Genomic DNA, 15,686 nt, shown 5'->3' with positions numbered 1-15,686 from the left:
AAGAAACAACTTGCTGCTGTAACTGAAGAACTTGACGCTTTGAAAATTAAGTGTGGAAAAACAGATGTTAGTTTCAAAAATTATACTGCGTCAAGTAAGACAGTTGAGTCCTTATTTGAAAACCAATTAAAATTCAAAGATAATCAAAAAAAGGGTCTAGGGTATGATAATGTTCCTCCCCCTTTCAATCATAACTATATATCCATCCTTATGACACAGGAAGAAATTGATAGGGAGGCACATCTTCAATATGGGAAACCTGTTGTGGTTGTGCCAGAAAAGGTTGAGGTGAACGTTTCTAATGATTCTGTTACATGTGCAGTTAAAGTAGCGGAAGATGAGATCAAGGAGAACACCATTGAACAAACCAATGTCTCCTTGAACTCTGAATATGTTGCTTCGAACTCAGTTGCTTCTGATCAACCTGTTGTTAAGAAATACAGGCCTCCAAAACAAGCAAAATTGACGGCTTGCTGTAAGTGTGCATGTGGGAACAACCAGAGACAAGGCAAGGACACGCCACCAGGGGCAGGAAGAAACAACTTCACAGTGAAGAAAAAGACATGTTTTCACTGTGGAACACCTGGACACATTGCCAGAAATTGTCCAAATCGCGCATATGTTCCCTACTACGCACAAGGCTGGCAGAATGCACCAAGAGGGAGATTCTACAATGGAAACCCTTCGAGGCCACGTTCAGAAAATGGCGACTGGAATGCCACGAAGGCCAAAAATCAATCCTACAAGACCAAGAATCCAACTCCCAAGGTCAAGAAGGGAATGTCGGCCAAAAAGCCCAATCCAAAATCAAAGTCAACTCGAAGATCGGCTTCAAGTTCAAAATCAAGTGCCGAGGCACCCATCGGATCGAACAAGAAATGGGTTAAACCCAACTACAGATGGGTTCCGAAGGTCCACTCTTCCAAATCTTCTAATGATTCTAATATTTCTACATCTTCTATTTGTGATAAGCAGGATATGTCATGGGAGAGAGTTCCGTGCACAGATGACAAAGGTCAACCCAGTTTCAAAATGGATTGGGTTCCAAAGGCCAACTGATCCCGCTCTGTGTCGGAGCAGCTATGGAGGCATATCATCAGACTTCGGTTTGTTGATAGTGGCTGCTCCTGGTACATGATAGGGGACATCTCTCAAGTGCACAAACATTCAGAACTTTGTTTGAGAGTATGTGTCCTTTGCGGGAAAGGAAGAAAGGAAAGGATCACTCTTGGGGTTTTGTGCTTATCGACGTGAAGAATTTTCGGATCTGTTCTGAGATTATGCGTGCTGTTCTCAGACCTTCTGGATGCAAATTCCATCGGTGACTTACGGTTTGATTTTTCTTCTCGATACTCCTGAGTTTATCTTACACTGATTCGTTTTGAAGATAATATTTTATTTTCTTATAGTTTTTCGTTAGTAGGTATTATTGGGAAGTGATATGATCATGTGATAACAGACAATTTTGGTCTGTGTAAAGTACCAAAGCTGAACTGTCTAGGCTCTGTGTTCGATGCGCTGGTAGGCACGAAAGATTTTAAATGGACTTGACTAGGCTCAGATGAAATGAAGAGTCACACACACGAAATTTTGTGTGTAAATGGGATGAAATGAACACAAATAAGTGTAAGAACACAAGGAGTTTGTAGAAGTACTTACCAAGAAGCAAAAATCACTTAGATGATGAAGTTATTTGAAGAACTACACCCTTGTTCTTGAGAGAGTTTGAAAATGGATAGAGTATCAGAGAGGAAATGAGAGAAGAGAACAAAGTGCAAATGAAATGAATAAGTCTCCAGTTCATGGTTTATAAGATACAGAAGTGGCATGGATGTTTGATGGATATTTGGGGGGATTTTGTGGAAACTCGGTGGATAATAAGAGGTAAGGCCGAATTTGATTTCCAATGCACCTTTTATGTTCTGAAATTTATTAAACAATTGATATTTCACTGGAAAGTCCATGGTTTTGACTGAACACATATTAATTTAATCAAGGTATGGCCGATTTTAGTTTCCCAGGACAACTTTTACGTATAGGAAATATATTAAACAAATGGTATCTCACTGGAAGTTCCTAGTGTTGACCGAATTCACTTCTTTTAGAGGAAATCGGTCCTATGTGTTGATAATGGAGAATTCGGTCCATATATATGTATATATATTAGAAATTCGGTCCTTGTATCCTCCTATATAGAGAATTCGGTTTTGAAAGTTTAGGATTTGATAAATCGGTCCTATATGGGCCTTATATTGAGAATTCGGCCTTGTAAGGCCCATTTAGTGGGGGGATTCGGTTTTTAAGTGACCAAAACAAAGTGTGCTCGGTCATGGTGTTCCATGGCCGAATTTCCTAAATGCAAAACAAAAGAGTTTATATTTTTGGTCACTTTTGGTCCCTCTTGGCATTTAAATTTGTGTTGTTACAATATCTCACATGTTTTTTTTCTTATGGAGCATCCAAAATATGTTCATCTTTGACTTTACATAGTCTATTTCAATTATGTTACATAAAAAGAGTGTTGGTTCATGCATACAATCGTAAACCAAAATTTGCTAGTTGTGACATCATCCCCCCGTTAGAGGGAATTTCGTCCTGAAATTCAAATTCTCTGTGGAATATCAAGGGTTGAGGAAAGTGGTGTGTACTTCTGTTTCTGTTGATCTTTCTAATTCCTAGGTGAAACTTCCGTACTTGACACACTCGAAACTCCTCCTCTAAGGTGATCCTAAATTGGAGTCGACGGACTAGAACCGATTGGCCGCCATCTAATACTGCCCAAAAGCTATCCTCTCCTCCTTACTATGGATCTCTAACTTAATCTACATCCTCCTGGAGCTTAACGGCAACTCGGTTAAGGGACGATACGACACAAACTCCTGAATCTCTGTCTTGAGCATACTCAAGTAACGTGACGTCTGCACTTACTCTGAAGCAGCCTACTCTGGATAGAAATCAACTCTGTCTGTAAACATCTTGGTGATCTCTATCATCGACTCAGTAGTATGCTTGAGCGATCGGTACTCATGTTCCAATCGCTCTGTTTACACCAGAGGAACATACTACGCACGTAACATCTCCAAAAACCGCTCCCAAATCACTGTGGATCACTCTGTATACGAAAATCCATGCGTCACAAACTCCTACCAATCCTTCACATCCCAACGCAAAAGGTTCAACACAAATTTCACCTTATGGTCATTGGGACACAAAAACATGTAGAAGAATCCCTCCACATTAGATATCCATCTCAAAGCGATAATCATGTCCCCGTCTCCTCTAAACTCCGGAGGCTTCATATAACTGAATTCCCGGTACTGCATCATCCCGCCTCTTTGGAATCATGCAACGAAGACGACTTTTGTGGTTGCGGCAATAGTTGCTTGTGTGACGGCGACATAGAGCCAGTCAAACTGCTCGATCAATGTGGTCTTAACCGACCCAAAAAAACTCCGGAATTGCCTCCCTGATCGTATCGGCCACTTCAACAACAATGATCATGCAAATCTCCTCATCATTTGGATATGCCCTCACAGTGCGATCAACACCTGATCATGAACCTCCGATAGCCAACATACTGAAAAATATACAACAAAAAGGTCAAACATCAAAACACAATGCTCGACACACCAGGCCTCCCTCCTTTAGTTCCTTAGTAGCCTCTAGATTCCTCCCGTCTCTCATACGGATGATGTGCTTTTAGTAGTACGGGACCATACTACCTTCCACACCTATCCGTAGTCGATTCAGAATTCATCCCAAGGTCCTAAGTCACTACACCTCGCTCCTGCACCGCTGGTTGCTTTTGTGCATGCTTGTTGTACATAATACAGGGTCAGATAGACTGTCGGTAAAAATGACTCTACCCCAAGTCCACAGCCAAACAAGGAACATAAAATAAGGCTAACTCAATCATTCTAAGGTTATTTAATCCCGACCGTATACAACTATACAAGATACACGTAGCAATTTCATAATCAATAAGCATATATCAAGTAAGTCCCTATACGATAAGGCATCACTAAAATCAGGCATTACTATCCAACAATTCTTAAAAGAACCTTAGCCTATCCACCATCATGCTTTTCTAACATTTCACATATCAGCAAATTCATATTAAGCACATATAACAAGTATGGGTATTTTGGGAATCACTCTACTGTTAGGGCTCTGTCTGACTGTACACACTGTATCTTCCTGTAAAAACAAGTCAAAGGTCCATATTCCTGATCCCAAGCCAACAATCACACAAGAACATGACAAGAGACTGAGCCCATGTCCCTAACCCAACCCTTTTATTATAAACTTCTTTTTCAAACACGTTTGTGAAAATTCTCGGGTCCTAGTTTGAGTTTGGATTCACACAAGTGTTCCTCCAAATCCCTCAAACCAGGGCTTTGGTACCAAATTCTAACGTCCCATTTTCACATCAAAATTTTTCATTTTTAATTAAGGTAAACTTGCACATTTTTAGAATACAAGTTAAGAAAACCATTTGTTCCAAGGTATATTGTTTAAAATTAGAGTATTACAGTAAACGCAAAATCTTCATTGCTGCAGATGAATGTGTACAGTCACGCCTTTGCCTTTCCACGATAACCGATGATACCTGAAAACAATAACAGCTGGGTAAGCATGAAGCTTAGTGAGTTTCCCCAAAATATCACACACAACAGAATACATACAAGCATGCATACTAGGCCCACAATCATTAGACTAGATTTCCGTGGGTATGTTGGCCTGCCTCCTCAACCCAACCGTTATTCCCGAGCCTCCGTGCCTACAACTTACAGTCGGCCCACACCTGGTCTCTTAGCCTAGAGCACACAACAAGATCGCCTCAACCTCATCCCCCACCATATGTTGACTTATAAACAAACAGTAGATCAAGTAGGCACATAATACAAGCATTTATAAATCAAACAGCTCGCTGCCGCCTACTAGACCCTTCACAGCACACTACTCCGCTACCAGCTAATCTCCATGGAACGCATAGCCATAAGTAACTAGAGGTGAGATAGCCACCCGAATAGATGATCCTACTCTAGAGTCACAACCAAACAAGGAACATGCAAGAAAGCCTAGATCAAGAGTTCTCAGGCTATCCTAAATGACTACATATAACCCCTAGGGCACTCCTGTAGACGATAACCAGCCTACTGGTACTCTAACCAGCATACCACTAGTGTTGCATCGTAATATACAATGATATATATATATATATATATATATATATATATATATATATATATATAGCATATCACTATAGCACAACAACATCCTATACACAAGGATACATAACTAACTCTCCAAGGAGTGCATAACCATATGTACCCAAAGCCTCAACCAAACAAGGAACAGGCAAGAAAGCCTAGATCAAGAGTCCTCAGTCTATCCTACGTGACTACATACACTCCTGAGGGCATCCCTCTACTAAATGATATCTAAAACTAGTGGGTCGGCATTGGTGCCTTCGACCCATGGGTACATTAAGGAAAACTCACCTGAATCAGAGAACCCAGAAACACTACGACATGATCCCCTTTCTGCACTGCTTGCTCCCACGAATCCACTAATCACCAAAACCAGGTAGAATCTTAATCAACAGTCTAAAACCCTCAAGTTTGACCCAAAGTTAAACTTGGTCAAAAAGTCAATGGTCAACGAAATTCAAAGTCAACTTTAATAGGATTACCCCACACACAATAATCTACGCCTTGCGTAGTGGTATGTAGTGCATACTCTCAAAGTACGGCATGCGTACTTCGCTATTAAGCCAATTCCACTTTTAGCTCTTAATCTAGAAAGACCAACCATCTATTGCTCAGATCTGGTCCTAATAAACATCTAGAGTCATAAAGTTCCTAAAAGTATGCCTTTGCATGGCTTAAAAGAGAACAATACCAAATATCAAGTCCAAAACACACCCAATGCCCAAGTACTCATGCATGGAAGGATGGGAGTGACCAAGCTCCCATTTGTAATACTATACAACTCATAAATGCTAGAAAATGTCACTCATGAGATATGGAGTAGCTTATAGTCACTATACTCAAAATTAAGGGACAAAAAGCTCATAAAACCCATAACAAGCTAGATCTATCTAATGAATCATCAAGGTTTAAGCTTTATACCTCATGGAGGATGCTGAATTTAACATCCGATTTTTGAGTTATATTCTATTTTAATTAACATTTGATTTTGGGATTCGCCACGGTGTGGCGAGGTGTTTTTGGTCACGGGTCTATTTTGACTCACCACGATGTTGCAAGTAAAGGCCACGGCATGGCCGCTGATGCCTTAAATCCTAATTTTCCAGGTATTTAAAGGAAAGTAGGAGGCTAGGGTTATTCATTCTCAGCCTCCATCACTCTCAAACCCCCTAAAAACCCTAACCCTAATCCTCGTTGGTGCTCTTGGTGCTTTTGTGCTTATTTTAGTTAACTTTGGTGGTTTTGAAGGAAGAAGAAGAATTAGTTCTATGGTTCATCAAGTGATCCCTTCCTCCATTTGTGTTCATCTTCTGGACTCCTTTTAAGTCCTCAAGCTTTAACCTTTTTGTGTTCTTCTTCTTAGATCTAGGTTTTGGAGTATGTTTTAGTCTTTTGGAGTGGTTTGAATGGTTATAAGAGATAAAGTTTGCAACTTTATAGTTTCTCTATGTCCCTTGAAATGAGAGGATCTGGTTCCGGAGCTGGAGCAAGTGGCCACGATAGGCCAGGTTTGACTGATGATCAGATATGTGAGATTATTGCTGCTAAAGTGGCTACTGCTGTCCGGGGATTGATTCTGAAGTTTTTTGGGTCTATCAAGACCGCTATGATTGAGCTATTTGATGATCGTTATGCTAAGATTTCTGAGAATGTTGTTGCTGCAGCTACCGCGACTGTTGTTGCCGTGGGGATTTTTGGGGAGAGAGTTTTTCTAGTACCGGGACTTCGACAATATGAAGCCCCCGATGTTCGATGGAGTTCAGGACCCGATTGTGGCAATGATGTGGTTGTATGATGTGGAAGGTTGTTTCTTCATGTGTTCTTTCCCTGTTGACCAAAAGGTCAAGTGTGCCCTGAACCTTATCTGATTAGGTGTGAAGGATTGGTGGAGATTGGTGACTGGCTCGTACACTCTTGAGCAGAGGGTTGTTGTGAATTTGGAGCAGTTCTCCGAGATGTTTCGAATGAGGTATGTTCCCTTGGTGGAGAGGGAGAGGTTGGCTCAAGAGTATCTGGATCTGAAGCAGGGGACCGAGACAATAACAGAGATCACCAAGATGTTTACTGAGAGGGCTCTTTTCTGCCCTGAGTTTGCTGCTTCCGAGCAGTCTTAGTTGACTTTGTACTTGACCATGCTCAAGACAGATATCCTTCAGTTCGTGTCCGCCCAACGTTATGGTTCTCTCATTGAGCTTCAGGAGGCCGCGAGGAGGCGGGAGATTGAGATAGAGCTCCAAGCGAGGGAGCCGAGGAAGGCTCTTGTTCAGTCTCAGCCTGCAGCGAAGCGGTTCAAACCTGCTGATTTGAGATCTAGGGGACAGAGGGGTCGCACTTCTGGCAAGTGCGGCAAGGTTCATGATGGTGCTTGTAGATCTTCTTCGAGATGCCACAAATTTAGCAAAGAGGGGCATTATGACAAGGATTGTCGTCAACAGATCCCAGTAACGAGCACCCGGATATGTTATCACTGTGAGCATGTTGTCCATGTGAAGGCCAACTATCCCTTGCTTGTTGTGAGGCCGACGCAGGCCCCAACACCGGCTACTCTGAGGATCACGGATGGAAGACATGGTAGGGAAGATCCCCCGAAGGCTCGAGGTCGTTCTTTCCAGCTCACTGCAAAGGAGGCCAGAGCGGTGCCAGATGTCGTTACTGGTATGTTTCTATTTATTATTCTTTCAGTTATTTTATGGTGTGCTTATGTTTTTGATTCTGTTGGGTACCTTCTGTTGGATTAGGTGTCTAAGCCCATAATTATAATTGGTATGTACTTGACCCGAGAGTAGCATGGTCCATTTTAGGTTGCATTCACCGGAGCAATTTGATAGGAAGGATATTTGAGAAAGATGTTATTTGTGATTTATTAATATATTATAAGAATAATATATTAATTGAGAAATCATATTATTTAATTGGTATTGATCAAGAATTAATTTGGAATTAATTTAGTGATCAAAAGAGACTAATTAAATTAACAGGGGCTGATTATGTAAATCAGTGATACATATAGTTTGGGCTAATGATCCATGATTAATTTGTGATGGACTAAGCTTATGTGAAAGTCCATGAAGTGTTAGTCCAAATGAATTATTGGATCAAAAGCCTAAGTGTATGAATTAGGGTTTACAAGTGACCCTTGGAATTCTACACTATATATGTAACCCCTTCAACCCTAAAATCGCCACTTGTGTTCCATGAGGAAACCCTAGACGATTATGGTGGTTCTAGCCTCTCTCTCATTGTCCTCCAATTATTGGTGGTGTTTTGTGAACCATTTGAGGCATCACATTTGAGGTGTTAAGCTCTCATAAGGCGAACTTCTACAAGCTACAATAAGAGGTAATCATCTAATTAGGTTTTATGATTCAAATATTAAATTTGTATGCCAGTTAGGCTTCATGCTTTGGATAATATGCAATTGCATTATAATTAGAGAAAACTTAGATCGAAGGCATTAGGGTTGTATGTGCACCATAGGAGTGTTATAGTGCCTAAAACCCAACAGTGGTATCAGAGCCATGGGTGTTTTCTGTTATATTTATCTATTGGAAATTGTTCAAAGCTGAAAAAATCAATTTTTTGGACTCTGCCTAATGACCATGAGGTGGTCAAAATCACCACGAGGTGGTGACGGGTCTGATGGCAGATTTCGGATTTATTGGCTTAAATTCGGATTTGGATAATTACTAAAAATTGTTTTGTTGATCAAAATTCGATTTTTATGTTATGAAAATAATTATCCTCATCTAAATTAAAAGATAATGGTCAAATTTATAAAATAATTACTAGATTATATGATAAACTAATTATTTGTATTATTTGATTTGAATTGTCTTGTTATATGAGTTGCATTAGGTCAAATTGGTAAAAGATAAAGATATATGATTATTTTATTAGTTTAAAATTTGATATAGATATTTTTGAAGAGTTACAAAACTTGCCATCAAGTTTTGGAACTCAAAAGTTGTTTAAGGAGTTACTAAACTTGCCATCAAGTTTGGAATCTAAAAGTCTTGAAGAGTTTCATAACTTGCCCTCAAGTTATGAAATTTGAAAAGTTTCATTCATGAAACATTAACTCCTTAAGTTATGGAATTCAAAAGGTTTTGAATAGTTACAAAACTTGTCCTCAAGTTTTGGAACTTGAAAAGTCTCACTTATGAAACTTTAATTCTAAACTCTAGAATTTTAAAAGTCTAAAATTCAACTATTATGGCTTTATTAAATTAAGTAAGTGTTTAATTAAAAGAGAGAATTAATAAATCCATAATGACATGGTTTAAGTTTAATTAAATTAAAAGTCTAATTTATTAATAGATTAAACCACTTAGTATTTTAAATGTGTAAAATACACCCTTATACTATATAAAAATTAAAAGTCTAATATATTATATATGTATAAGTTAAAAGTCAGTTTTACCGTTAGTAGGCCTCATTCACGAAGCTGGTCTATAAGGGGTGTTTAAGGAAGCGGCCTGCAAAATGACTGCCATTGAGTATACACTCTTACCCACCGCACTCTTGACTAGTGGAGGGTCGTTAGCCGAACGGGTAGGATAGGACATCCTTATTAAAAGTATAATGAATATTTTAAGTAACTAGATGTTTCATAAATTCCCAAATCTTAGTTACTTAAGAAAAATGTGAATTTGGTGCTAATCCATGAAATTGCACATTGCACCTTATTAGTCGTTAGTGGAGCGTGTGTGGTTAACCGACACACTAATCTGGGACTAATGTAGGATGGAAATGGGTAGCTCGGAGATTATCATAGATCAATGGAGCATGTGTGGTTAACCGGCACATTGATTAGGTGATAGATGTCTTCGAGAGTACCAAGCTAATTTACATGGTTATTCGCACCTTGTTTGTGATCCTTGGTATCCCAGTCACAAACTTGAAGGACATAATCGAGATTAAACATGCCTTTGAAAAGTTCAATGAATCTCAAAGAATCTAGGAGTTTCAATTCACTTAAAACCTAATGTTCATTTTCGTTTTTTCATGGTGGAAATTGGTAAATCGTCATTTACCTACCAACAAATATTTTGCAATTGGATTACGGCATCCCTCTTCCGAATTGCAGAATATTGTGTTGGGTCCTAGCTTTAATATTCCATTTTGGGTGTTATATTAAGGATTTAAATCAACTAACTTGAATTTCTCCCTTTGTAGATGTCTAGTTCTGACAACTATGGTCTACCTTATCCTTTTGGAAAAGGCTTTCCTTATAAAGATGATATTCCACAAGACGATCAAGGTGAAAGATTAATCCCTTCTTCGTAGTGGAACTTCTCTTCCTCCACCTCCTCGAATTATTCTCCCTGACCCACATGTTCGTCGACTTGAAAAGTTCAAAGTCACTCAGGCTCTATTGGCAAGAAAACATGAAGATGGAAAGTCTGTATGTGCTCACGTCTTGGACATGAAGTTGCATATTAACAGGCTGGGAATGTTGAGTGTCGTGTTACCGAGGAAGTTGGCTGTTGACTTGGTTCTTCAATCACTTCCTGAGTCATATAGTGAGCTCATTAAGGACTACTATATGACAGATCACGGCGTGACCCTTATCGATCTTACTTATTTTGCTAACTGTTGCTGAATCAGAAATGATTTGGCGCACTGGTAAAGCAAATTTGATTGGAAGATCTGCTTCCCAAACTTCCATGGACATTGAAATTGGCAACAATGGAAGTCCAGAAAAGCTTTCTCATCCCAATGGAAAGGGATTGGCCAAACCGTTTGACCAAATGGTAAAGAGAAAGGCTGAGTCTGAGATTGTCCCGTGTACCATTCCAAGAGAGTCTGTTTGTTTCTACTGCTAAGAGAAGGGGCATTGGTTGCGAAGCTGCCATATCTACCTGAAGGATCGCAAGGATGGTAAAGTCAAAATGTATGACTCTACTTAAGGTAAATCCACTATCTAACTCTATTAACTTCCTATTTGTAGATTCTTAATACATGATGTGATGAGATTGCATTTTGATGTTTTGTAGGATCAAAGAAAAGAAAGGAAGCTTAATGGAAGAGTAAGCTGAGTCTGATCGCGAATAGATGGATTTCGATCGCATGGTTCGATAATCAGATTTTTGAGCTGCTGCTTAGGAGTTATGATAGATTGCTTAGGAATATATTTAGAAACATAGTTTTCAATTGTATTTGCATTGTAAGGACAAGTTTTCTGCACCTTTTATAAATAAAAAAAATTTGATTTTATCTTATTTTATGTTTCCTTGCAATGGCATTTGTGAAAATTGTTTATATGTTTTTAATAATAGTAATGTTGAAAATGGTTTGATTCTTAGCTATATCGATTGTGGTAGTGTCGTAATTTTTCTAAGTAAGGAAAGATTCTCATCGCCCAAGTTTCAATTGGACAGAAACTTGGAATCATATGATTTGAATCATGTGATGTATGAAAATCTTGGTACTTGGGAAATTGAGACTAATTCCTTGTTTACATATGAATGTAAGTCAAGTGAAAGATGAGAGGATCTAGTACACATTGATGTGCACTGGTCAGATCTACCATAAAGAATGATAAAGGCTATTCGTAATTACTTACTAATGGATCAATAAATATGGTTATGATTACAAGATTAAGTGTAATTCTGAATCATTGGAAAAGTTTTGATGTATAGCAGAACGAATAAGAAGAATCAATTAGGCAGAAAGATAAAAGTTTTCTCCAATCTGAAAGGAAAGGAGAATACTTTAGTATCATGTTTTATGATCATCCTAAATGATTATAGGACCATATCACAATTGATCCTCTAAGGAGATCTTAGTACACTTGTATGGATAAGAAGAGGAATCGAGAATTATTGAAATTGTTAAATCAAAAAAGATGAGTCATACTTCGTTCCAAACTCGAGTCTTAGAGTCACACTCCAAGATTATACATTGAGTGACATATCTTAAGTAGGTTTATAATGCCTCATGAAATGTGGAATAGAAATGTTTCTTGTTCTTGCATATTTGAAATTGGTAGTTGTGATGTTTTGGATAAAACAAAGATCAACTAAGACCAATTACATGAAGTGTTGTCTTGATAGGATCTTACACTAACTCTTGAATATTTATTTGTCAAGGAATGATTCTTTACAAAAGAATCTTATATGTCAAGAGGTCAGTGGGAGTCTTAATGGTTCTGAATAGTTTCAAGAACTAATCAAGAATAAACCTATTTGTTTATCACTAGCACACGACTTGAGGTTGATAACCTATCGTGTTGACATATTCTTGTTTCTGTGCCTATTCCAGTTAGTTTGACTATGCATGTGAGTTCTATGAGTTCTCATTTGAATGCATAAGGCAAAGCGCCTTGATCAATGGAAAGTGCATTGATCTGTAGGGGTGAGCTGCTCAACAACATGGAAGCAATGGTAGGACCGTTGTGCTACTAGATGGCAGGAAATTAAGATTGAAATAATTCATTCCATAAGATTTTGGATTTGTCACAAACCTTGTCTTGTGATTATTGTTATGACAAATTCACATGGATAGGAACACATACACCGATAGTTTTAAGTGGTAAAAGTTTCTCTCCGCTTCATGAAAATGATTGTGAAGAAACGCTTTCACTAAGTAGATTTTAAAGAGATTACAGTTGTGTTAATTGCATTCACAAATTTGATTATGATTACGACATCCCTCTTCATAGTTCGAATTGTGAGATATGGCAATATAGTTTGAACATTCGAGACTTTCTGATGTAAGTTCTGAAATTATTTAGACACACATATGAGCTTTCTAATGAAAGGTGTATGAGCTCGTGAACTCTAGATAAATATTTTTCGAAGCACCATCAGGTATTGATTTCTAGAAGACCATCTGATTTTTGGGTACATGTCAAAGCTAGTGGGAGCATAAGTGTTATGCTAGTAAGAATGTAATTATTATGCTAGTGGGAGCACAATTATTATGTTAAGTGTTGCGAGTTAGCAATGCTAATTATAGAAAACAAAAGTTTGCAAAGCTGCACAGTTTGAAAAAGTTGTTTTGCTATAATTAAGGGAGAGGAACTCATACTTCATTTCAAATCTAAAAGCTTAGATTGAGATTTTAATAGATTTTAGTCATGAACATATATGAATGTTATGATGAAATGATTCAACATAAGGAAATTATATATATGGAAATGTTATAGCGAGAGACTGGTAAAGTATCATGTCTTTATGTAAGACATTATGAATCGTGTCCCGTATGCTTCGGGTATAGGATCGATTGCATATGCTATAATATTTGTGTGTTCTGAATTTTCCAAATGCCTAGGGCATTAAGAAGGAAAATGGACCAGAACCGTATATGACCAAAGTTGTTAAACAACCGTTAAGGACAATCCAAGGTTCGCCAAAGATTGGTTGCTTATGGACAGTTGGAAGTATAGTAATGAATGGACCATATTGACATGATTATGAATAGATAGGATTGTCACATGGCAAATATGGAAATGTTTCCATAATGGGAGTTGGATATTAAGAATCTATGTGTAAGTTAGAAACTTTCATGCAAGAAGGATGTTCAAAGGAATGTACTTTGAATATGAGACTTCGGTTCCATGGAATTGTTCTCCATTGGAATACTTTGTAATATCTTTTTCCGAAGCCCCTGTGACTTTTGTGCATAGTCATTACAAAAGGATCATTGCATTTAAGTTTAGAATCTAACAGAATACGATAAATGGCAAGAATTTGGTATTCTTACACTTACGATAAGAATTTGGAATTGTGAAATGAATATCATTGGAAATGTTTACAATTGATCTATTTCACAAAGTAAGGAGCATAGGTAAACATAGTGTACATGCTTGGAGCATGGGATGACTATTGTTTTAATTCAAGTGTTAAGTTGGTTAGTCGAAACATTATACAGTGATTAATGTGTAATCAATATGGTGATTAAATAATAAGTGTTTTATTTATATTCAATAGTTTTGAAACCATATTAGATTCGATTATTCTTGTGTTTCACTTTGCATGTTTTACTTCCCGAATAACTAGGTTATTCAAACATGCACAGTCAATCATACTTTGGAAGTAAGTAATCAGGTAAGACTGTCATGGATCTGACCGTAGATTGTCTAAGTGTTTAGACATAGCACAAGTTTGTTGTAGTATTCATGAGTACTCGTGTAATAATATTTGAGTATTGGATTAAACCCACGCTCACGTGAATCACTTCATGGATTTATCATGAGTGATTGTGAGACGATAATATCTTATATTCTTGAAACCAAGACATGTGAGTTGTAGTTTACAAATCGGTTGCACATTGATGATACGTAAATGCACCAGTAACTTGGTGTTATAAAACATATTGTTGTGTGTGATTTGATGAGTAAATTGAGAAAGCATATGAGTCAAAGTTTATCCGTTCTTTTTACCCTAAGAGGGATAAAAGCAATATTTGTGGGCCCCTCGATGATTTAATGATGACACCCTAAGTGCTTGGCCAAGCTTGGACTGATTTGATTTGTTCAATTAGTCTTTCATCATAAACCGGAAATCGGGAAACAACACATGAACAGAGAGAATGATTATAATCCATGTCTCAGTTCATACGATATCTTGTAGAATGGAGGAATATATGATCCCTTATCTAATGGACGCGTCAGAATTCGACAGCGGCTTTTGAGAGCTACGATTGCTAGTCGGTTTTTGAAGTCATACTTGCAGTTATAGTTATTAGACTTATCCAAGTGGGAGACTGTTGGATTAGGTGTCTAAGCCCATAACTATAATTGGTATGTACTTGACTCGAGAGTAGCATGGTCTATTTTGGGTTGCATTCACCGGAGCAATTTGATAGGAAGGATATTTGAGAAATAGGTTATTTGTGATTTATTAATATATTATAAGAATAATATATTAATTGAGAAATCATATTATTTAATTGGTATTGATCAAGAATTAATTTGGAATTAATTTAGTGATCAAAAGAGACTAATTAAATTAACAGGGGATGATTATGTAAATCAGTGATACATATTGTTTGGGCTAATGATCCATGATTAATTTGTGATGGACTAAGCTTATGTGAGAGTCCATGAAGTGTTAGTCCAAATAAATTATTGGATCAAAAGCCTAAGTGTATGAATTAGGGTTTACAAGTGACCCTTGGAACTCTACACTATATATGTAACCCCTTCAACCCTAAAATCGCCACTTGTGTTCCATGAGGAAACCCTAGATGATTATGCTGGTTTTAGCATCTCTCTCATTGTCCTCCAATTGTTGGTGGTGTTTTGTGAACCATTTGAGGCATCACATTTGAGGTGCTAAGCTCTCATAAGGCGAACTTCTACAAGCTACAATAAGAGGTAATCATCTAAATAGGTTTTATGATTCAAATATTAAATTTGTATGCTAGTTAGGCTTCATGCTTTGGATAATATGAAATTGCATGTATAGTTAGAGAAAACTTAGATCCAAGGCATTAGGGTTGTATATGCACCATAGGAGTGTTATAGTA

The sequence above is a fragment of the Lactuca virosa genome, chromosome 3, assembly GCF_052849685.1.
Source record: "Lactuca virosa cultivar CGN04683 chromosome 3, Lactuca_virosa_CGN04683_v6, whole genome shotgun sequence".
Lineage (NCBI taxonomy): Eukaryota > Viridiplantae > Streptophyta > Magnoliopsida > Asterales > Asteraceae > Lactuca > Lactuca virosa.
Note: the sequence above shows the minus strand (reverse complement) of the source record.